Here is a 16,884-nt window from a genome sequence, read left to right on the forward strand (position 1 = left end):
AATAAGCCTGGGTTCAGATTCTGGCACCATAAAACCTTTAACTAACTAGTGAGGAGACTGAATCAGTAACCAAAAGTCTCCCAGTGAAGAAGAATCCTGGACCAGATGGCTTCACTGGTGAATTCTATCAAATATTTAAAGTAGTAATACCAGTCCTTCTCAAACTCTTCCAAAATATTAAGGAGGAGGGAACACTTTCTAACTCATTCCATGGGACCAGCATTACCCTGATAGCACAACCAGGCAAAGACACACAAGAGAAGAAAACGACACACCAATATCCCCTATGAACATTGATGCAAAAATCCTCACAAACCAAACTCGGCAGCATATTGAAAGGATTATACGTCATGACCATGTGGGATGTATTCCTGGAATGCAAGGACGGTTCAGCTGATGAAAATCAATAACGTAATACACCACGTTAATAGAATGAAGGAGGGAGAATCACATGCTCGACTGGTGCAGGAAAAGCGTTGACAAAATTCAGTTCCAATGGTCAGTGAGTCCCAGGTGGAAACCTGCTAAGGATCTGTGGGAAAGGTTTTCCTTTGCTAATACAGGTGTTTCCGCTTCCTTCTTCTTTATCTTTCTTCCTGGAAAGGGCATGTGGGGCCAGAGGTGGGGCAGGCATCTTTTACGCAAAAAGCCTGACCTTCGTGGATGATCAGCGTAGGAGGCTGAACCACATTCCCTCTCCCCCGAAGACGTCCGTGTCCTAATCCCCAGAACTTGGGAATATGTTAAAGTACATGGAAAAGGGGACTTTGCAGGTGTGATCAAGGTGAGGATCTTGGGATGGGGTGAGTAGCCCGGATGATCCAGGTGGGCCCAATGTCATCACAAAGGCCCTTATAAGAGGGAGGCAGGAGAGTCAGAGTGGCAGGAGGTGTGGGGTCAGAGGGCTCTGAGGATGGAGGAGGGGTGGTGAGCCAAGGAATGCCTGTGCCTCCAGAAGCTGGAAAAGGCAGGAAACAGATCCTCCCTGGGGGCCTCCAGAAGGAAAACAGACCTGCCCTTGCGTTGGGCTCTGGCCTTCAGAATTGAGTGGAGACATTTTTTTTTTTTTTTTTTTTTTCCGGTACGTGGGCCTCTCACTGTTGTGGCCTCTCCCGTTGCGGAGCACAGGCTCCGGACGTGCAGGCTCAGCGGCCATGGCTCACGGGCCCAGCCGCTCCACGGCATGTGGGATCTTCCCAGACCGGGACACGAACCCGCATCCCCTGCATGGGCAGGCGGACTCTCAACCACTGCGCCACCAGGGAAGCCTGAGTGGAGACATTTTTGTTTTCAATCTCGTAAGCCACCTGTTGGCCGGGCCCTGTGCGTGTCTGCTCTGCCTCGGTCTCAAGTTGCCTTTGGTGTCATGTCTTCTTGGTCTCTTCCGACCTGGAAAAGCTCCTCAGTCTTTTCTTCTGTTTCGTGAATTTGACTTTTCGAAGAGCACTCGTCAGGTGGGTTTTTAGTTTTAATTAATTAATTAATTTATTTTTAGTTTTGGCTGCGTTGGGTCTTCGTTGCTGTGTGCGGACTCTCTAGTGGCGGCGAGCTGGGGCTACTCTTCGTTGCGGAGCACGGGCTCTAGGCACACGGGCTTCCGTAGCTGTGGCTCAAGGGCTTCCGTAGTTGTGGCTCACAGGCTCTAGAGTGCAGGCTCAGTAGCTGTGGTGCATGGGCTTCGTTGCTCTGCGGCATGTGGGATCTTCCTGGACCAGGGCTCGAACCCGTGTGCCCTGCACTGGCAGGCGGATTCTTAACCACTGCACCACCAGGGAAGTCCCTCGTCAGGTGTTTTGTAAAATGTTGCTTGATTTGGGTTCGTCTGCTGCTTTCTCAGGATCGGATTGAGGCTGTGCGTTATTGGAAAAACGGCACAGAAGTGGTGACATGTTGTCCTCGGTGTCTCGTATGAGGAGGGACGTGACACCGTGTCCCATTGCTGGGGGCACTAACTTTGACCACTAGTGATCCTGGTGTCTGCCAGGTCTCCACTGTAAAATTATTGTTTTTTCCTCTGTAATTAATACATATTTGGGGGGGGGGGAATAGTTTGCTACCGTGCAAATCTTGTTTCTCCTTAACCGTTCTCCCACTAATTTTACCGTCCATGGTGGACCTTGCCTGCAGCAGTGATTTTCACTGTTCTCCTGTGATCTGTCATGTCCCTCATGCCTGCCACGTTTATTGAGTAGAGCTCTCTGGAAGGAAAACTGTCCCTTCTTCCTCATTTACTTGTGCAATTATTAGTTTATATCAGTATGGACGCATGGATGTTGATTTTATTTGATGAGTTAAAATACAACATTACTCCTCTTTACCTTGATTTGTTGCTCAAATCTCAAAGCCAGGTGGCTGAGGGCTGTGTGTAGGTGTCTGTTTGCATGAAGGTCAACCAATCAAGCCCCTGTCCGTCCATTCGACAAGCATCACTGCGCGGGCACTGCTGGAGACCGAACAGCGAGGAAAACAGAAGTTGCCTCCTGTTCTCATGAGGAGTGGGGGGGCGGGTGCTGTTTATTCCAGGCAGCTGCTGAGGGTCTAGATTTTATTTTATATCAAAACCAAAGTAGGCGGGGGCTTTCCTGGTGGCGCAGTGGTTGAGAGTCCGCCTGCCAATGCAGGGGACACGGGTTCGTGCCCTGGTCCGGGAAGATCCCACATGCCGCAGAGCAGCTGGGTCCGTGAGCCATGGCCGCTGAGCCTGCGCTCCGCAACGGCAGAGGCCACAACAGTGAGAGGCCCGCGTACCGCAAAAAAAAAAAAAAAAAAAAAAACAAAGTAGGCAAGCGTGTCTCCCCCACAAAAGCTTTCTGTGGGGGGGCAGTGGTTCAGGCTAAATCAGGGCAGCCTGATACCCACACTTATTTAAAGCAAGATGACTCTTCACCTGTTTGCATGACCCAGTAACACATTTCTATCTTCGTCCCTTTCAACAGAAGCACTTTTGTTAGAATCCTGGCCTTCAGAGTCACCTAGCTCAGCGACTTTCAGACTGGGGTCCCAAGGATCCCCTGGGTGCTGGGGGCACCTCAAGGGGTGGGGGTCCGAGAGCCAGAGGCTTCTCAGCCTCTCTTCTTCAGCAGAGTGACTCCCCTCTCACCCATTTTATGAACCGGGCTTCCAGCCAATGTTTTATTGGAAGAACGGGTTCTGGTGCTAAAAACCAGAGTTGGATGGCCCCCACCCCTGTCTTCCTTTGTGAAGCAACGTGGTTAAGAGTCCAGATTTGGGTGGATTTCAGCCCTGCAACTTGTGACTTCAGGGACCTCTGGATCTCAGTTTTCTCATCTGTAAAGTGGGTGACAGCTGCAATTCCCACCTTAGTGGGGCTTTTGTGAGGACTAGATAGCAGATTCTGTGATAGGCAAGAGCGTACACCTGTTTTAAATTTCTAAATTAAAAAAATGACAAAAGTGACCCATCTTCTTCAAAACACTCAAATAGAATACTACAAAAGAACCCAAAACTACCTAGAAAATTCCCAGCCACACTCCTAAGAGGAAGTACAGCTAACACAGCTTACTGTACATTCTTCTAGACTGTGTTCTATGCACTTGCAAATTTATAATAGTCATGTTTAGAAATGCTTTGCACCAACATGGAATTTCACTGTACATCCTGCCTTGCACTTTGCTTTTTTCACTTAGTCACCCACCGGGGGCGAGTTTCCTCGCCAGGACCCGGAGCTGGACCACGTTCTTCCCAGTGGCTGTCAGGTACCCACCTCGGGAAAGCGCATCATTGTTAGCCAACCCCCAGTTGAAGGACATTAGGTGCTTTGCAAGTTGTTGCTCACAAACAATGCTGAGTGTTCCTATTTATGCATGTTTCTTTGGCTTCTTGTGCTGCAGGAGAAGCTCATAGAGTTCATTGGTTTTTTTTTATTATTCGTGATGCTGTGCACGTGTCCCCGGGTTTCCTGACCATTTGTAGCTGTTTCTACTGTAAACTGCCTGGTTGCATCTTTTGTTCTAAATGAAGAAACTGAGGCTCAGAGAGTCTGGCAATTCGTCCACGTTTATAAAACCTATCTCTCTCCACCACGCTTAGTGCTGTCCGTCGTGTTCGTAGCTCAGCCTCTGTTCGCTTCTCTTTTGATAAAATCGCACCTGTTTTAGGTCAGACTCCCACAGACACAGATGCTGAGTCAAAGATTCAAGGCCCTCGGGAGAAACCTGCCGGGGAGTGAGAGACCGGGGTGGGGTTTTAGGGGAAGCCCTGCAGCAACAGGGGATCACGCCTCCCCCGTCTGTCCTGCCCTGCCCGAGGCCAGGGAGCCCGACGTCACTCTTCCCTCCCCAATGGGTCACAGCCAGGGGCTGCCTTGGGAAGGGGCTCAGAGTGCGTGGCCCCGGGGAGGTCTGGGAAGGGCATGCCCGTCTCAGCCCAGCTCAGTTTGCTGGGGCCTCAGGAGGGAGCCCTGCAGGGCTTAAGCCGTTAGCATGTTCTACCCCAACGCTCACCCCCAAATGACTGATTTATGGTTGGGCCCACAGTACAATTTCTGCCAGTGGGAGTCGCCTGGGATGTGTCTGGAGAGAGAAGAACAGGATCCGGGTGCGACCTCTCTGTCCACTAGTGAACACGCTGCAGGCGGAGGGGCGGCACTGCTGGGTCCTGGAGAGTGTGAACAGCCCACCCAGCGGGGCGACGCCGAGCTGTGCGCACGACTCACACCCCCGACGGTGGCTGAGCAGCCCTGTCGTTCTGAATCTTCGAGGAACCACGGTGTCGTCAGATCTCTTGCTTGGGCCAAGGTGGTGGGTATAAGAAGGTGCTCCGTCTGGTCTCCGTTCGCTTCTCCCTGATGAATGTGTTTCTTCACCCCTCGTGTTCCCAAGAAGTTGTTTCCCCTGATTTCTCTCCCATTGTCCTTTCTTTCTTTTTTTTTTTTTTTTTTTTTTTGCGGTATGCGGGCCTCTCACTGTTGTGGCCTCTCCCGTTGCGGAGCACAGGCTCCAGACGCGCAGGCCCAGCGGCCATGGCTCACGGGCCCAGCCGCTCCGCGGCATATGGGATCCTCCCAGACCGGGGCACGAACCCGCATCCCCTGCATCGGCAGGCGGACTCTCAACCACTGCGCCACCAGGGAGGCCCTCTTTTTTTTTTTAATTTAATTTAATTTTGGTTTTGGCCGCACTGCACGTGCAGCATGTGGGATCTTAGTTCCCTGACCAGGGATGGAACCTGTGCCCCCTGCAGTGGAAGTCCGGAGTCTTAACCACTGGACCACCAGGGCAGTCCCTCCACTGTCCTTTCTTAGGGAGGCACCAGCACTTGTTCTGGTTTAAGCTCCTCTTTCCGTCTGGGATGCCCTGAAAACTTCCTCCCACCTTCCGGGCCTGTCACAATGGCCCCTCCTCCAAGAAGCCTTCCTTCATTCCCCGTGAGGGACAACCTCTCCTCCTCAGTCACCCTTCGCACTCGGTGGTACACGGGGGGCACTCGAGGTCCTGGCCGTGTTTCCCACCACTGGCACTCCAAGGTCCTGGGGGACCAGGCCCAAGCTGTCTTTTCTCTCCTTCCCACCCCGCCTTGCCGACCAGGTGGCTTCTCACACAACAGGCCCCGAATGGGTTGTTTTCCTCTCTCCCACTTTGGGTTTATGCGGCCCTGCCGGTGACAAGGGACAACACCTGGGTTCAGCTGCCTAAGTGAGGCCCGGAGCTTCCGAGGCCTCCAAAAGGACAGAGCAGCTGACTGTCTACATTTCCCAGGCTTGCTGTAAGGACACATGGAAAAGCACATCCAGGGGTCTGTCCCAGGAGCATCCCCATGGGAGGACTATCTCATTTCCTCTCCAAGCCCCCGCTCATCACCTCCAAGCACCGGCTCCGACTCAGCTGGCGTTTATCTGCCTGTGAAAAGCCAGGAATTATGAGGAGGCGGTGAGGGCTGTGCCTCAGCCACTTAAGCTGGTTCTACCACCGGACACATCTGTCCCGGCCATGGGCGCAGGCGCATGGGCCAGAGGTGCAGAGGGAGAGACGGCCAGGAGTAAACCTTGGGCTGCGCTGAGACTTTCATGCTCCCCGTGAACCGGCAAAGCAAGGTGGGCTGATGGACACAGCTCCCGGGAGGCCCAGCACACGGGAACTCGGGGTGCTGTCTGCGGGGAGCACGTCCGTCCTCAGCCTGCCTCCTGGCCCTGTGGACTCTCAAGCAGTAATGGAAGGCAGGCATAAATCCCCTCCCCCGTACTTGCTCTGTAAGAAAAGGGGCCTCCAGGGAGCTCACAGTTTAGACAGAGAAAACTGCATATATGTAGGAAAATAAAGGCATGTGAAAACTAGCCACCTTCTCTACTCTAACTGTTTAAAAGGGCCGGGCTTAGCTGAGAGCTTCACAGAAAGATGAACAGTTGACCACCAAAGTGATTCCAAAAGGAATTCCTTTATTTATTTATTTATTTTTAAAGAAATTCCTTTATTAACGTGGATCTGTTCCTGCTTTCCTCTGAGCCCCACAGGACTACCTCTTGGCCTTCTAGGGGAGAAGAGAACGCATCCTGAGAAGGGGTGGTCTTATAGTTTCAGCGTACAGGTCTCTCACTTCCTTGGTTAAATTTATTCCTAGATATTTTATTCTTTTGATGCGATTGCTGATGAGATTGTTTTCTTCATTTCTCTTTCTCTTAGTTCATTATTGGTATACAGAAATGCAGCAGATTTTTGTATATTGATTTTGAATCCTGCAACTTTACCGAATTCATTGATGAGTTCTACTAGTTTTTTGTGGCATCTTTAGGATTTTCTATATACTATATCTTGTCATCTGCAAAGAGTGACAGTTTTACTTCTTCCTTTCTGATTTGGATGGTTTTTATTTCATTTTCTTGCCTAATTAATCTAGGTAGAACTTCCAACACTATGTTGTATAAAAGTGGAGAGAGTGGACATCCTTGTCTTGTTCCTGATCTTAAAGGAAAAGCTTTCAGCTTTTCACCATTGAATATGACGTTAGCTGTGGGCTTGTCATATATGGCCTTTATTATGTTGAGGTACATTCCCTCTGTATCCACTCTGTTGAAAGTTTTTTTCATAAATGTATGTTGAAGGGAAGGAAATTCTCACACAGGCCACAACATGGGTGAATCTAAAGGACATTATGCTCAGTGAAATGCAGAAGGACAAATACTGTGTGATTCCACTTAAGTGAGGTCCCTGGAGTCGTCACATTCATAGAAACAGAAAGTAGAAGGGTGGGGGGGGGCAGGGGTGGGGGGGCGTTGGAGTTTAATGGGGACAGTTTCAGTTTGGGAAGATGAAAGTTTTCTGCCCATGATGGTAGTGATTGTTGCATTACAATGTGAATGCATTTAATTCCACTGAACTGTTCACTCAGAAATGGTTCAGATGTTAAGTTTTATGTAAGTTTTACCACAATTAAAAATTAAATCAAGTTTTTGAAATTAGCCAGGTATTTCTAAATGCCACATTGTTTTGGTGCTGCTTTATGTGGAGTGTTTGATACAACACAAAAACACAATTAGAAAAGAAGATTAATCTTGCTGACATTTAATTGGGCTCAAGGAAGAAGCTTGGGTCTTTCAGTCTTGTCCAAAGTGCCTTGGTCCTCCTGCTGGCATGATGCCCTAATTGCAAGCAAGGCACTAGGGTTCCTTCTAATGCCCAGGCAGCCCTGATGGGAATTTGGTGGGAATGGACAAGTAGCTCACGGCACGTGTCTGACGCAAGGCTGCTGGCTTGTTGGCTGGCATCGCTGACCGGGTGTGAGAGGTGAGGGATTCTTTGCTTTCAGCACAATCCCCCGCGAAAAGGGACTAGCCCGGCTTGCTCTGCTTCTGGAAGGACCAGGAAAATCTGCTCCCCACAGATTTTTGGTAGCTGTATAGTCTCTTTGGCTTCTGTCTAGAGGAGCAAAATAAACAGAAGCTTGGGGAAAACAAACACAAAAACAGGGCGGGGCAAGTGCTGACCTGGTCACTTGATTCACTGCTCGGCAGGAGACTGGCACCAAAACCCTTGTCCTGCACTTTCCTCCCAGCCCTGAAATCACAAACAACCCTTTGGCCGGGCTTCTAACGAGCTTCTGGTGAGCACAGCCCATGCTTCTGACACAGAAAACACAATTAGACGTGCACAGGTGCCCATGAAATGCCCAGCTAGGTGCCCAGCACTTGGCTCCCTGAAAACTCCACCCTGGGCTTTCTCAGGAAAAAGCCCAGGCACCTGGGCCCATGAGGGTGGTGGAAGCTAATAGCAGGGAGAGAACATCATGTTTTGGTTTCGAGCCCTGGGCCTGGGCCAGGGCCAGACCACCAGGGCAGCGAGAGAGAAAACAGGGTGTGCGTGGATGTTTCAGGGCCAAAGAACCGGGTGAAACATGATGATGGTGGGACACAGGGGCCACTTTGGGAAAGTGACCCACTCTGGGGCCTCGGTCTTGTCACCTGGAACACGAGGATGATGATAGACACTACCTCTCCCGGCCTGGTGACTGAACGGGATATTGCCGGTAAAGCATTTGGCCCAGCGCCCGGCCTGTAGTTAAGACTCACTCAACACTGGCTGTTATTAAAAGAACAAGCTTCAAGCATTTTGGTTCATTTAAGAAGCCATTTTTAGATGTTGACTTGTAATGCCCATGCAGAAGCTGGCCGTGAAAACAGGAAACACAGCCTCTGAGGGCAGCTGGGACTTGAGATCCGTCCCGGGTGGGACCAGCTTGATGTGGAGCGTTTGGTTGCAAACCAGGAGGCAAACTGCGGTCTGTTCACTCCTTCTCATTTTTGTCGGCTTCTTTCCTTGGGTGGCGGAGGAGGGGTTCTTTGGGGGCTGCAGAGGGTACTATGGGGATCCTTGGTCCCTGAAAGGCTGTAATAAAGACGTGAAATCTGCTGCATTTGCTTGCTTTTGCTGCAAAACCCACTATCTTCTAGTTGTGATGATGGAATTCCACCTCACGTGAACATACGCAAAAGTGAACAAGCAAGCCCAGTGAAAGGAACAGAGATGCATCTCACCAGCTTCAGTCACAGCTGGATCCAGGTGCTCCAGTCTCCTCTCCTCTTCCTCTTCATTCTCTGGTAGCTTCGAGCTACACTGTAAGCCTCGCTCATGATGGCGGATTCCACGTACCAGACTTCACGGAGGGATTCCCATGGCCTTGCTCGGTCACCTGCCCTCTCCTTGGACCAATAACTCTGGGCAGGGGAATGGGCTCCACAGCTGGCCAGACCTGGGTCCCATGCTCACCCCAGCAGCCAGAGGATGGCGTGGCTGGCAAGCCCACAGGCCCCATGTGGGACAGATGCGATTGCAGCAGGCACACGGTCTGCACCCTCGAGACTTGGCAGGGGAGAGTGTGTGTGCACTGCAGGCACGCCCTTCCCCCACTGTGCTCAGCAGGGCTGCTCTGGAGCTCTCCGAAGGGTCTGCCTGCTTCCTGGCAATCCAAGGTGGAAAAGTTCCTCACTGTTCTTGAATCAAACCATGTGAGTGAGGACTAAGTGCCCCCGAGACAGCGCACGGAACCCTCCAGCCTGCCCGTTGGAACCAATAAGACATGGTAGAAACGACCCCAAAGCTGGACCCCAAAGACGTCATGGCTTCTGCCTTGCTCTCCTTGGATTGTTCTCTGGGGAGGCAGCTGGGTGGTGGGACACACAGGCCCTGCCCACAGCCACGTGAGGAGCACCGTGGAGGCACCCCCACCCCCACCCCCGCCAGCCGAGCCCCAGAGGAGGCAGCCCCGGCCGACACCCTGACGGCAACCTCGTGAGACCAAGCAGAACCACCAGCTAAGCCTCCTGACTTGCTGACTCACAGACACTGTGGGAGATGATAAAAGTCCATTGTTCTTTCAAGGCACGAAGTCTGGGGGTGTTTGTTACACAGCTGTAGGTAACTGATGCAGGCAGGCATGGCCTCCGACTTCCAGGGACAGAGTCACTTGGAAAGTTTCCTCGGATCATTTTCAAAGCACTTCTCAGTGACTCTCTTAGTGATTGTTACAAAACTGAACATTCACAAGTGGAATCACGCTGAGAACACAGGGTGCTCCTACGGTCTCCACACTGAGTTTGCTGATTTAAAAGCCACGTTCAGGGACTTTCCTGGTGGCACAGTGGTTGGGAATCCGCCTGCCAATGCAGGGGACACAGGTTCAAGCCCTGGTCCAGGAAGATCCCACATGCTGCAGAACAACTAAGCCTGTGCGCCACAACTACTGAGCATGCGCTCTAGAGCTCGCGTGCCACAACTACTGAAGCCCACGTGCCACAACTACTGAAGCCTGCGCACCTAGAGCCCGTGCTCCCCAACAAGAGAAACCACCGCAGTGAGAAGCCCGCACGCCGCAGAGTAGCCCCCACTCGCTGCAACTAGAGAAAGCCCGCGCGCAGCAATAATGAAGACCCAATGCAGCCAAAAAAAACCCAAAAACCATGTTCACCGTTGGTTTGCCTCCCGAGCAAGATGGGGAAGGAGGCGAGGTTTGGACAGAAAGGATGCCTTCGTGTTATCAAGGGCAAGTTTGGCAACTATGGCGACCGCAGAACAGATATAAAATCTGCTGGGGACGAGCAGATCCTCAACGCGACCGAGTCCTCCCAGCGGCCCTTCCGGCTGCAGCATCGCCACTCCTAGCAAGCGAGCTGGGACTCGAGGAAGGCCCGCTGTCGGCAGGAAGTGGAACCCAAGCAGGCTCCCCGACGATGGCTCAGACCCCCCCCCACCTCCTGCCTGGTTCCCCCCGCCTGGCTTTCCAAGACTTGTGGTCACCTGCCCAAGCTGCTTTTCCAAATGAGTCCCCCTCACCCTCCCAAATACCTGCCACCACCGAGGAGCCCAGGGCCTGCTGAGGGCCGTGTGCGGGCACGTTCCCGATCCTGTGTGTCCTTTTCTTCCCCCTATGGTCCAGACATTCCTGTCCACCATGAATGCTGCCGGGAAACTCTCCAAAGTGCTCTATCTCCCTTCTCTCCCAATTGCTGAACCCCAATCTTTGAAAGAGATGCCATACTATTTAGTAGTTGTTCAGCATACCAGCCAGGACGCTGCAAGACAGAAACCCCAGCTCACACAGGCTCTCATGGCCGCTGGCTCAGGGCTCCAGCTGTGTCCTCCAGAATCTGGCCACGAGCAGGGCAGCCCCCAGGGCCCAGTGGGTGGGGAAACGCACTTTCCCAGAGAAAACAGAGCTTCAGGGAGACTCATTTGAAAACAGTAGCAGTCCACTTCCATCCCCACACCCTCATTCCGTCTCTGCTAGCACACCTTATCTGATGGGGAGCTCATCACTTCCAGAAGTAATTCCTTCTGCAGACTTGTTCTCCTCTCCGTGACTGGCACCCACTGGGCCAGTCCTGGCCTAATATCGGGATCACAAATCACCAATCACCGTCCCCTCTCCCCCCGCTTCCCTTTGCCTGTAAGTCACCGAAGGATGGGCCGGACACACGGGGCCATTGTCTGGGGAGCTGCCGAGCCGTGAGTCAGGCACTGCTGCCTTTGGGGAAAATCCTGCCATCTCGTTTCTCCCGCCTAAAATAGCCGCTTCCTTGTTGGGGGAAGCAGGGTGCTGGGGAGCAGGAAAGGGCCTGGGTAAGCCATCCAAAGATGCCTGGTTTGCAAACATTCCTGGAAGGTCACTGTTGACATCAGCCAAACACCAGGCACTTCCGGGGCCGACTGTAAACAGAGTGGTGAGGAAGGTCAACGCAGGGGCTGCGAACCACACGTAAGCATCTCCTCCATGGAGTGTGACTTTCTCCTAAAGGAATTTGTAGCTGTTTGCAGATAATATCAACGCCCAGCCCTTCCCTTTCATGTCAGTTTGAGGGAATAGATGGCCGGACACAGTGGGAGTCAAGCTCAAGGGCGTGCAAGCCTCCTTTAATTAAGCTTCCCTCTCATGGCTGCACGAGTGACCTCAAAGCTCAAGGACACGCAGTGCACAGTTCTGAGGTGCCTCAGGGCCTGTCCAGTCCAGGAGGGACGTGCCTGCTGCTGTCTGGGGTGTTGCCCTTTGCTGAACGAGGGGCTGGCGGCAGCATCAGCTGCGTTCAGCTCACCCTTCTCCCGGCTCCTCCTCGGCCCCAGGCAGGTGGATGGGCACAGGAGCCTCCTTCCTGGGTTCCCTCCACCGCTGTCCCCTGTGCCACCCGCTGGCAAGGACAACGTGCATTGGCCACACGGCCGAGGGCACTCCGCTTACCCAGTGGCAGAATGACAAGGTTTTCTGGGAGGCCCTTCAAATATCCAGCCACCTCTTCCCCCATCGGCCTTGCTGTCCCTGTGCTAGACACCCTGCTGCACCCCAGACTGGTGGGAGGGAGGGGCACCTTGTGTGCCCTCACCTGGGCTGCCCCGCGGGTGGGCGAGGGGGCAGCAGGCGGAGCCGGGGGCTGGTCTCAGTACCAGACTGTGAGCTCATCAGAGGGCAGAAGAGAGAGGGGGTGGGGGTGGCGAGAAGAGTGCAGACTTCTCCTGACGGGTCATGGGCTCTACTGGAATTCCTAACTGCGGCGGGAGAGCCCCTTGGCCTCCAGGATCCCGAGGTGCCTCTGGGAAGGAGCAGGCCGGGGCTCAGTTCTGGCCTTGCTCCTGAGCCTGGGGCTGGGGGCTGCTGGACCAGTTTCTCAGGTGTCAGAGGCTGCCTGCACCACCATCCTGGGTGGAGACTGGGCGAGGGAGGGACCTGGTGTTTCTCACACTCACCAGAGGCTTGTTTCTCCGGGCCAGCATCACCTGGGAGCTCGTTAGAAAGGCAGCCAGTCAGCCCCACTCCAGACCTACTAGTTGGAATCTGCATTTTAAATGACTTTAGATGACCCCCTGCCCCCCATCCTTGCATTTTAACCTTGGAGAAGCAGAAGTAGGGTTTGAGAATCAGGGCCCCAGCTCAGCGGAGGCCAACTCTGAAGGGCCCTTCAGAAGCTGATGTTTTTACCCAAATCTGGAATCCAGAGCTAGGTCAAAGCATACTTTTGGATTCAGAATGCTGAACCAGTCCGGGCTCAACGTAGAAATGCACTTTGAACAAAGGTGTCAGTGGGTCCACCGAGATATGTCCCACCCCAGAGCCTGTGAAGGTGACTTTGTTTGGAAACAGGGTCTTTGCAGATGAAATGAAGGATCTCGAGATGAGATCACCATGGATTACCCGTGTGGGTCCTAAATCCAATGACAGTGCCCTGATAAGAGACAGAAGAGGCGACAAACACACAGGCCGAGTGATGCGGCCACAGCTACCAGGAGCTTTCAGAGGGAACGCGCGGTCCTGCGACACCTTGATTTCAGACAGGGAGCAAATCTGTGTCCTTGGAAGCCCCCAGTTTGTGGCCATTTATTATGGCAGCCACAGGAAGCTATGGCCACGTGGGTGCCTTCCCAGACCGGGGAGGAAAGAACGGCCAAAAAGTGACGCAAGAAGAAGCAATAACCTTGCCAGTCCCCAGTTCCAGCAATCTCAGCTTTGTTCCCAGAATTAGTTACGTTCCTCCTCATTTCCTTATTTCTTTTTAATGCTCCGTGAAGCCCAAGTACAGTCCAGACGGCAGGCACTGGTCCTGCGTGGCCGGCGGGTCACCAGACTGTCCGAACCAGCAGGGCAACTCCTCCGGTATCCAAACACACCGTCTCGTTCGTCCCTGACTCCACCTTGTTCGGCAATTATTTAAAGCAGTTATGATACAGCGAACTGAGTCATATTTTAACTGCTTAAGTACCCCTTAAAAGCAGACGTTCTTTAACAAGCCCTTTGGCTGAGTCTGCTAAGCCTCGAGCACTGTACTTCGGTTAATTTAAAGCAGGGTGTGCCAACCCTGGGTCTGGACGGACAGAAACTCTGAAGGCTCTGGGGCTATTAGATCATTTCATCATTTCCCTTTAAAAAGTTTTCAGAATTCATATATAAAGATCCAGGGCAGTACTTTTCAACCCCAGCTCAACTTGGAAACATTTGGGGAGCTTGAAAATAACAATGGCAGTGTCTGGGCCTCTCCCCCGATCAGCTCATCAGAATCTCTGGGGGCATCTGGTGACCACCTGCCTTGTGGAGTACAGTCATCTCCTGGGGGCTCCACGGAAGCCCCCTTTGTCAATATCCTCTTAGGAAATGCCTTTTCTGCTTCAATTAGCAGAGCTAATTAATTTTATGTTGCCTACAACAAGCACCTGGATCGTTGCAGGGTCTAGAGACTATAAGAACCCCCATTTTACAGAGCAGGAGCCTGAGGCTCAGAGAGGTTTGACCCCTCACCCAAGGTCACACAGCTGAGGAGCTGCAGAGCCTGCACTCTTAGCCACTAGGTCGGGGACATGCATTGTCCCCATGCCCTCTCGGTGCAGCCTTTAGCAGTGAACACCCGCTCATGACGCTGGAGCGGCTGGCGGGGAGGGGTTCGTGGTGTCAGCTGGTGCCCGGACCCCTCTCACACGAGAGGCAGTCTCTGCCATGGCCAATGGAGAAGGGGGGGCCCAGCCTCAGCCCCACGACTCATGTGCACGGGCCCCTTTCCGAGCACAGGTGCATGTGTCCAAAGCACACGCCTGTCCTGCTCACCATCCAGGAGCCCCAGGCCAGGGCTGGTCCCTCACTGGCCATTGCAGACAGTAGAACGACACATGTGGCAGAAGGGGGGCCTGGAAGGTGGTGCTTGCTGCCTGAGCCGCCCTGCGACTAATGGGAGTGGAGGCCACTTCCCTGCAGGTGGAGTGGGCAGAGGACGCCTCGTGCCCAGAGGCCCCTCTGGGGCTAGGCCCTGGACCCTCCGCAGCCCTCTGCACACGGCATCTGAATCGGGTTCACTCCTCAAGAAATCGGGGGTCAGGGCCCCAGGGGCCCAGGAGAGGCACAGAGGTGAAAGGTCACGGGATGCTGCACCTGGGGGTGCAGTCTGGACCTCCCTCGTGTCCTTCCGGGGGGCTGCACAGCATTGGGCAGGGGCGCTTACACAGGGCTGCAGTTACAAGGGTAGCATCTGCCCAGCAGCAGCAGCAGCATCTGAGGATTTGTACAAATGCACATTTCTGAATTTCTACTGAATCAGAAGCTCTGCAGGTGGGGCTCAGCGCTCTGGGCTTTAATAACCTCCAGGTAATTCTGATGCACACTCAAGTTTGAAAGCCACTGGCATATGCAGCCCTACGAAGTAGGTATTACAATGTGTCCCATTTTATAGCCAAGGAAAAGAAGGTTTGAGCCAGTTGCCCAAAGTTACACAGTTAGTTAGAGGGACTAAATTAGTTAAGATTAAGTTCAGCCGTGAATAACAGGAATAAAGCCCCAAAGAACCATAGACTAAACAAAATGGTTTATTTTTCCCTCATGATCCAAGATAGCTGCTGGAGCACCAACCATTATGTCCACATTCCAGGACACAAAAAGGAGGAAAGGGAGGAGGGTCATGCCCTGTGCCTTTAAAGATGCCTCCGAAATTTTTATATGTGACTTCAGCTTACATCCCATTGGCCACCTCTCAGTTAATTGCTTCACCAGCAGAAAGAGAGGCCGGGGGAAATGAAGTCTCTGTTCTGAGTTACCATGCACACAGGTAAAGCCTGGGGTTCTACTGCTATGGAAGAACATAGATCCTGGGGACTAATAGGCAGTCTCTGCCCCAGAGGGTGCAGCTGGAAATCAAAGCGGATACTTTCACCATCTGACTCTATGTTTTGTTTACACCTTGTCTTTCTCCTCCCCTTTCAGAAATTGCACAAAGACCAAGCCTTCTGGAACATCTTCTTGCTGCCTGCTGTGTCCCTTGCACCCAGAACAATGCGTGGCAAGTAGCAGATCTGTCACTGAATGTAGCTTTCATGAAGATTACATTAGATCATACATGTACAAGGTCGGTCTGCCTAGGGATTCAGAATGTGGCTGCTATTCACTCAGCACCAGGCTTCCTAGTCAAGTGTGGCGGCCCTGCCCGGCTTTATCTCAGACTCTGCTTCTCGGCCAACCCTGCCTCCACGTAGGGACTTGTAGCATTGGGCTTCCTGACCGGGGCCCAGCCTTGGGCTTTTGAGGTAGTCAGTGCTGTTGACTGGGCCCGAGGAACCCTCCAGCCACAGCTCGGGGCGGGGAGCGGCGACTGGACAGGTAGAGTCACTGTCCCAGCCCAAAACCCTGGGCACAAAGGCTGTGGCTGGGGCTGCCTCCCCACGGTGGGTGGGGTGTTTCAGCCCATCCCCTTTCTACTTTGGGTGTCCCTTGCAGGTGCAGGTTCCAGGAACCCCGGCGACCCTCCTTCCCGCACGTGGGGCACCCCAAGCTCCCGCGTGGGGTCTGCACCTGGCCCTGGGGCGCTAACTGGGTCAGGCTGCAGAGCCGAGGGCCGGCCGCCTTCCCCTGCCAAGTGGTGCACAGAAACCCAATTTCCCCTGAATCTCCACGTGGGGGGCACACGAATGGGCCTTATTCAAACGCGAGCTGGGAGCAGATGGTGTCAGTGCCGGCTGTTCCATTGTGACTGCCCCAATTACAGAAAAACACTCATTTCACGGGACTTTTCAGAGTGAAGCAAATCTTTAGAAGGAATTGTCCTCATTTTTTCTCCACAGATAGAAGGAAGGCTGTGAGGGCTCATTTTATTTATTAGTCATGTGGATTCAGGTCAGTTCCTGAATCTCCTTTGTCGGGCCGCCTCCTCCCAGGGCTATTGTGGGAGGGCTGAAGGCGAGGTGTTTGCGGGGTCCCCTGTGAGCGGAAAGTGGCCCGGCACCAAGGGGTCTCTGCGTGTCCCACACTCACGCCCTGAGAGTCCCTGCCACCCTCAGAGCCCCTCCAGCCCTCCCCTCCCCCATGGGGAAGTGGGTCCTTCGGTCCTTGTCCGGGGCCGCGCACTGAGTTCTCCAGCCTCTCAGCCCCTGTGCACTTTTTTGATTGTTGTTTCCCCACACAAGGAGCATCGGCTCC

Source organism: Mesoplodon mirus (assembly GCF_964341445.2).
Source record: "Mesoplodon mirus genome assembly, chromosome: 18".
In the NCBI taxonomy this organism is placed as follows: Eukaryota; Metazoa; Chordata; class Mammalia; order Artiodactyla; family Ziphiidae; genus Mesoplodon; species Mesoplodon mirus.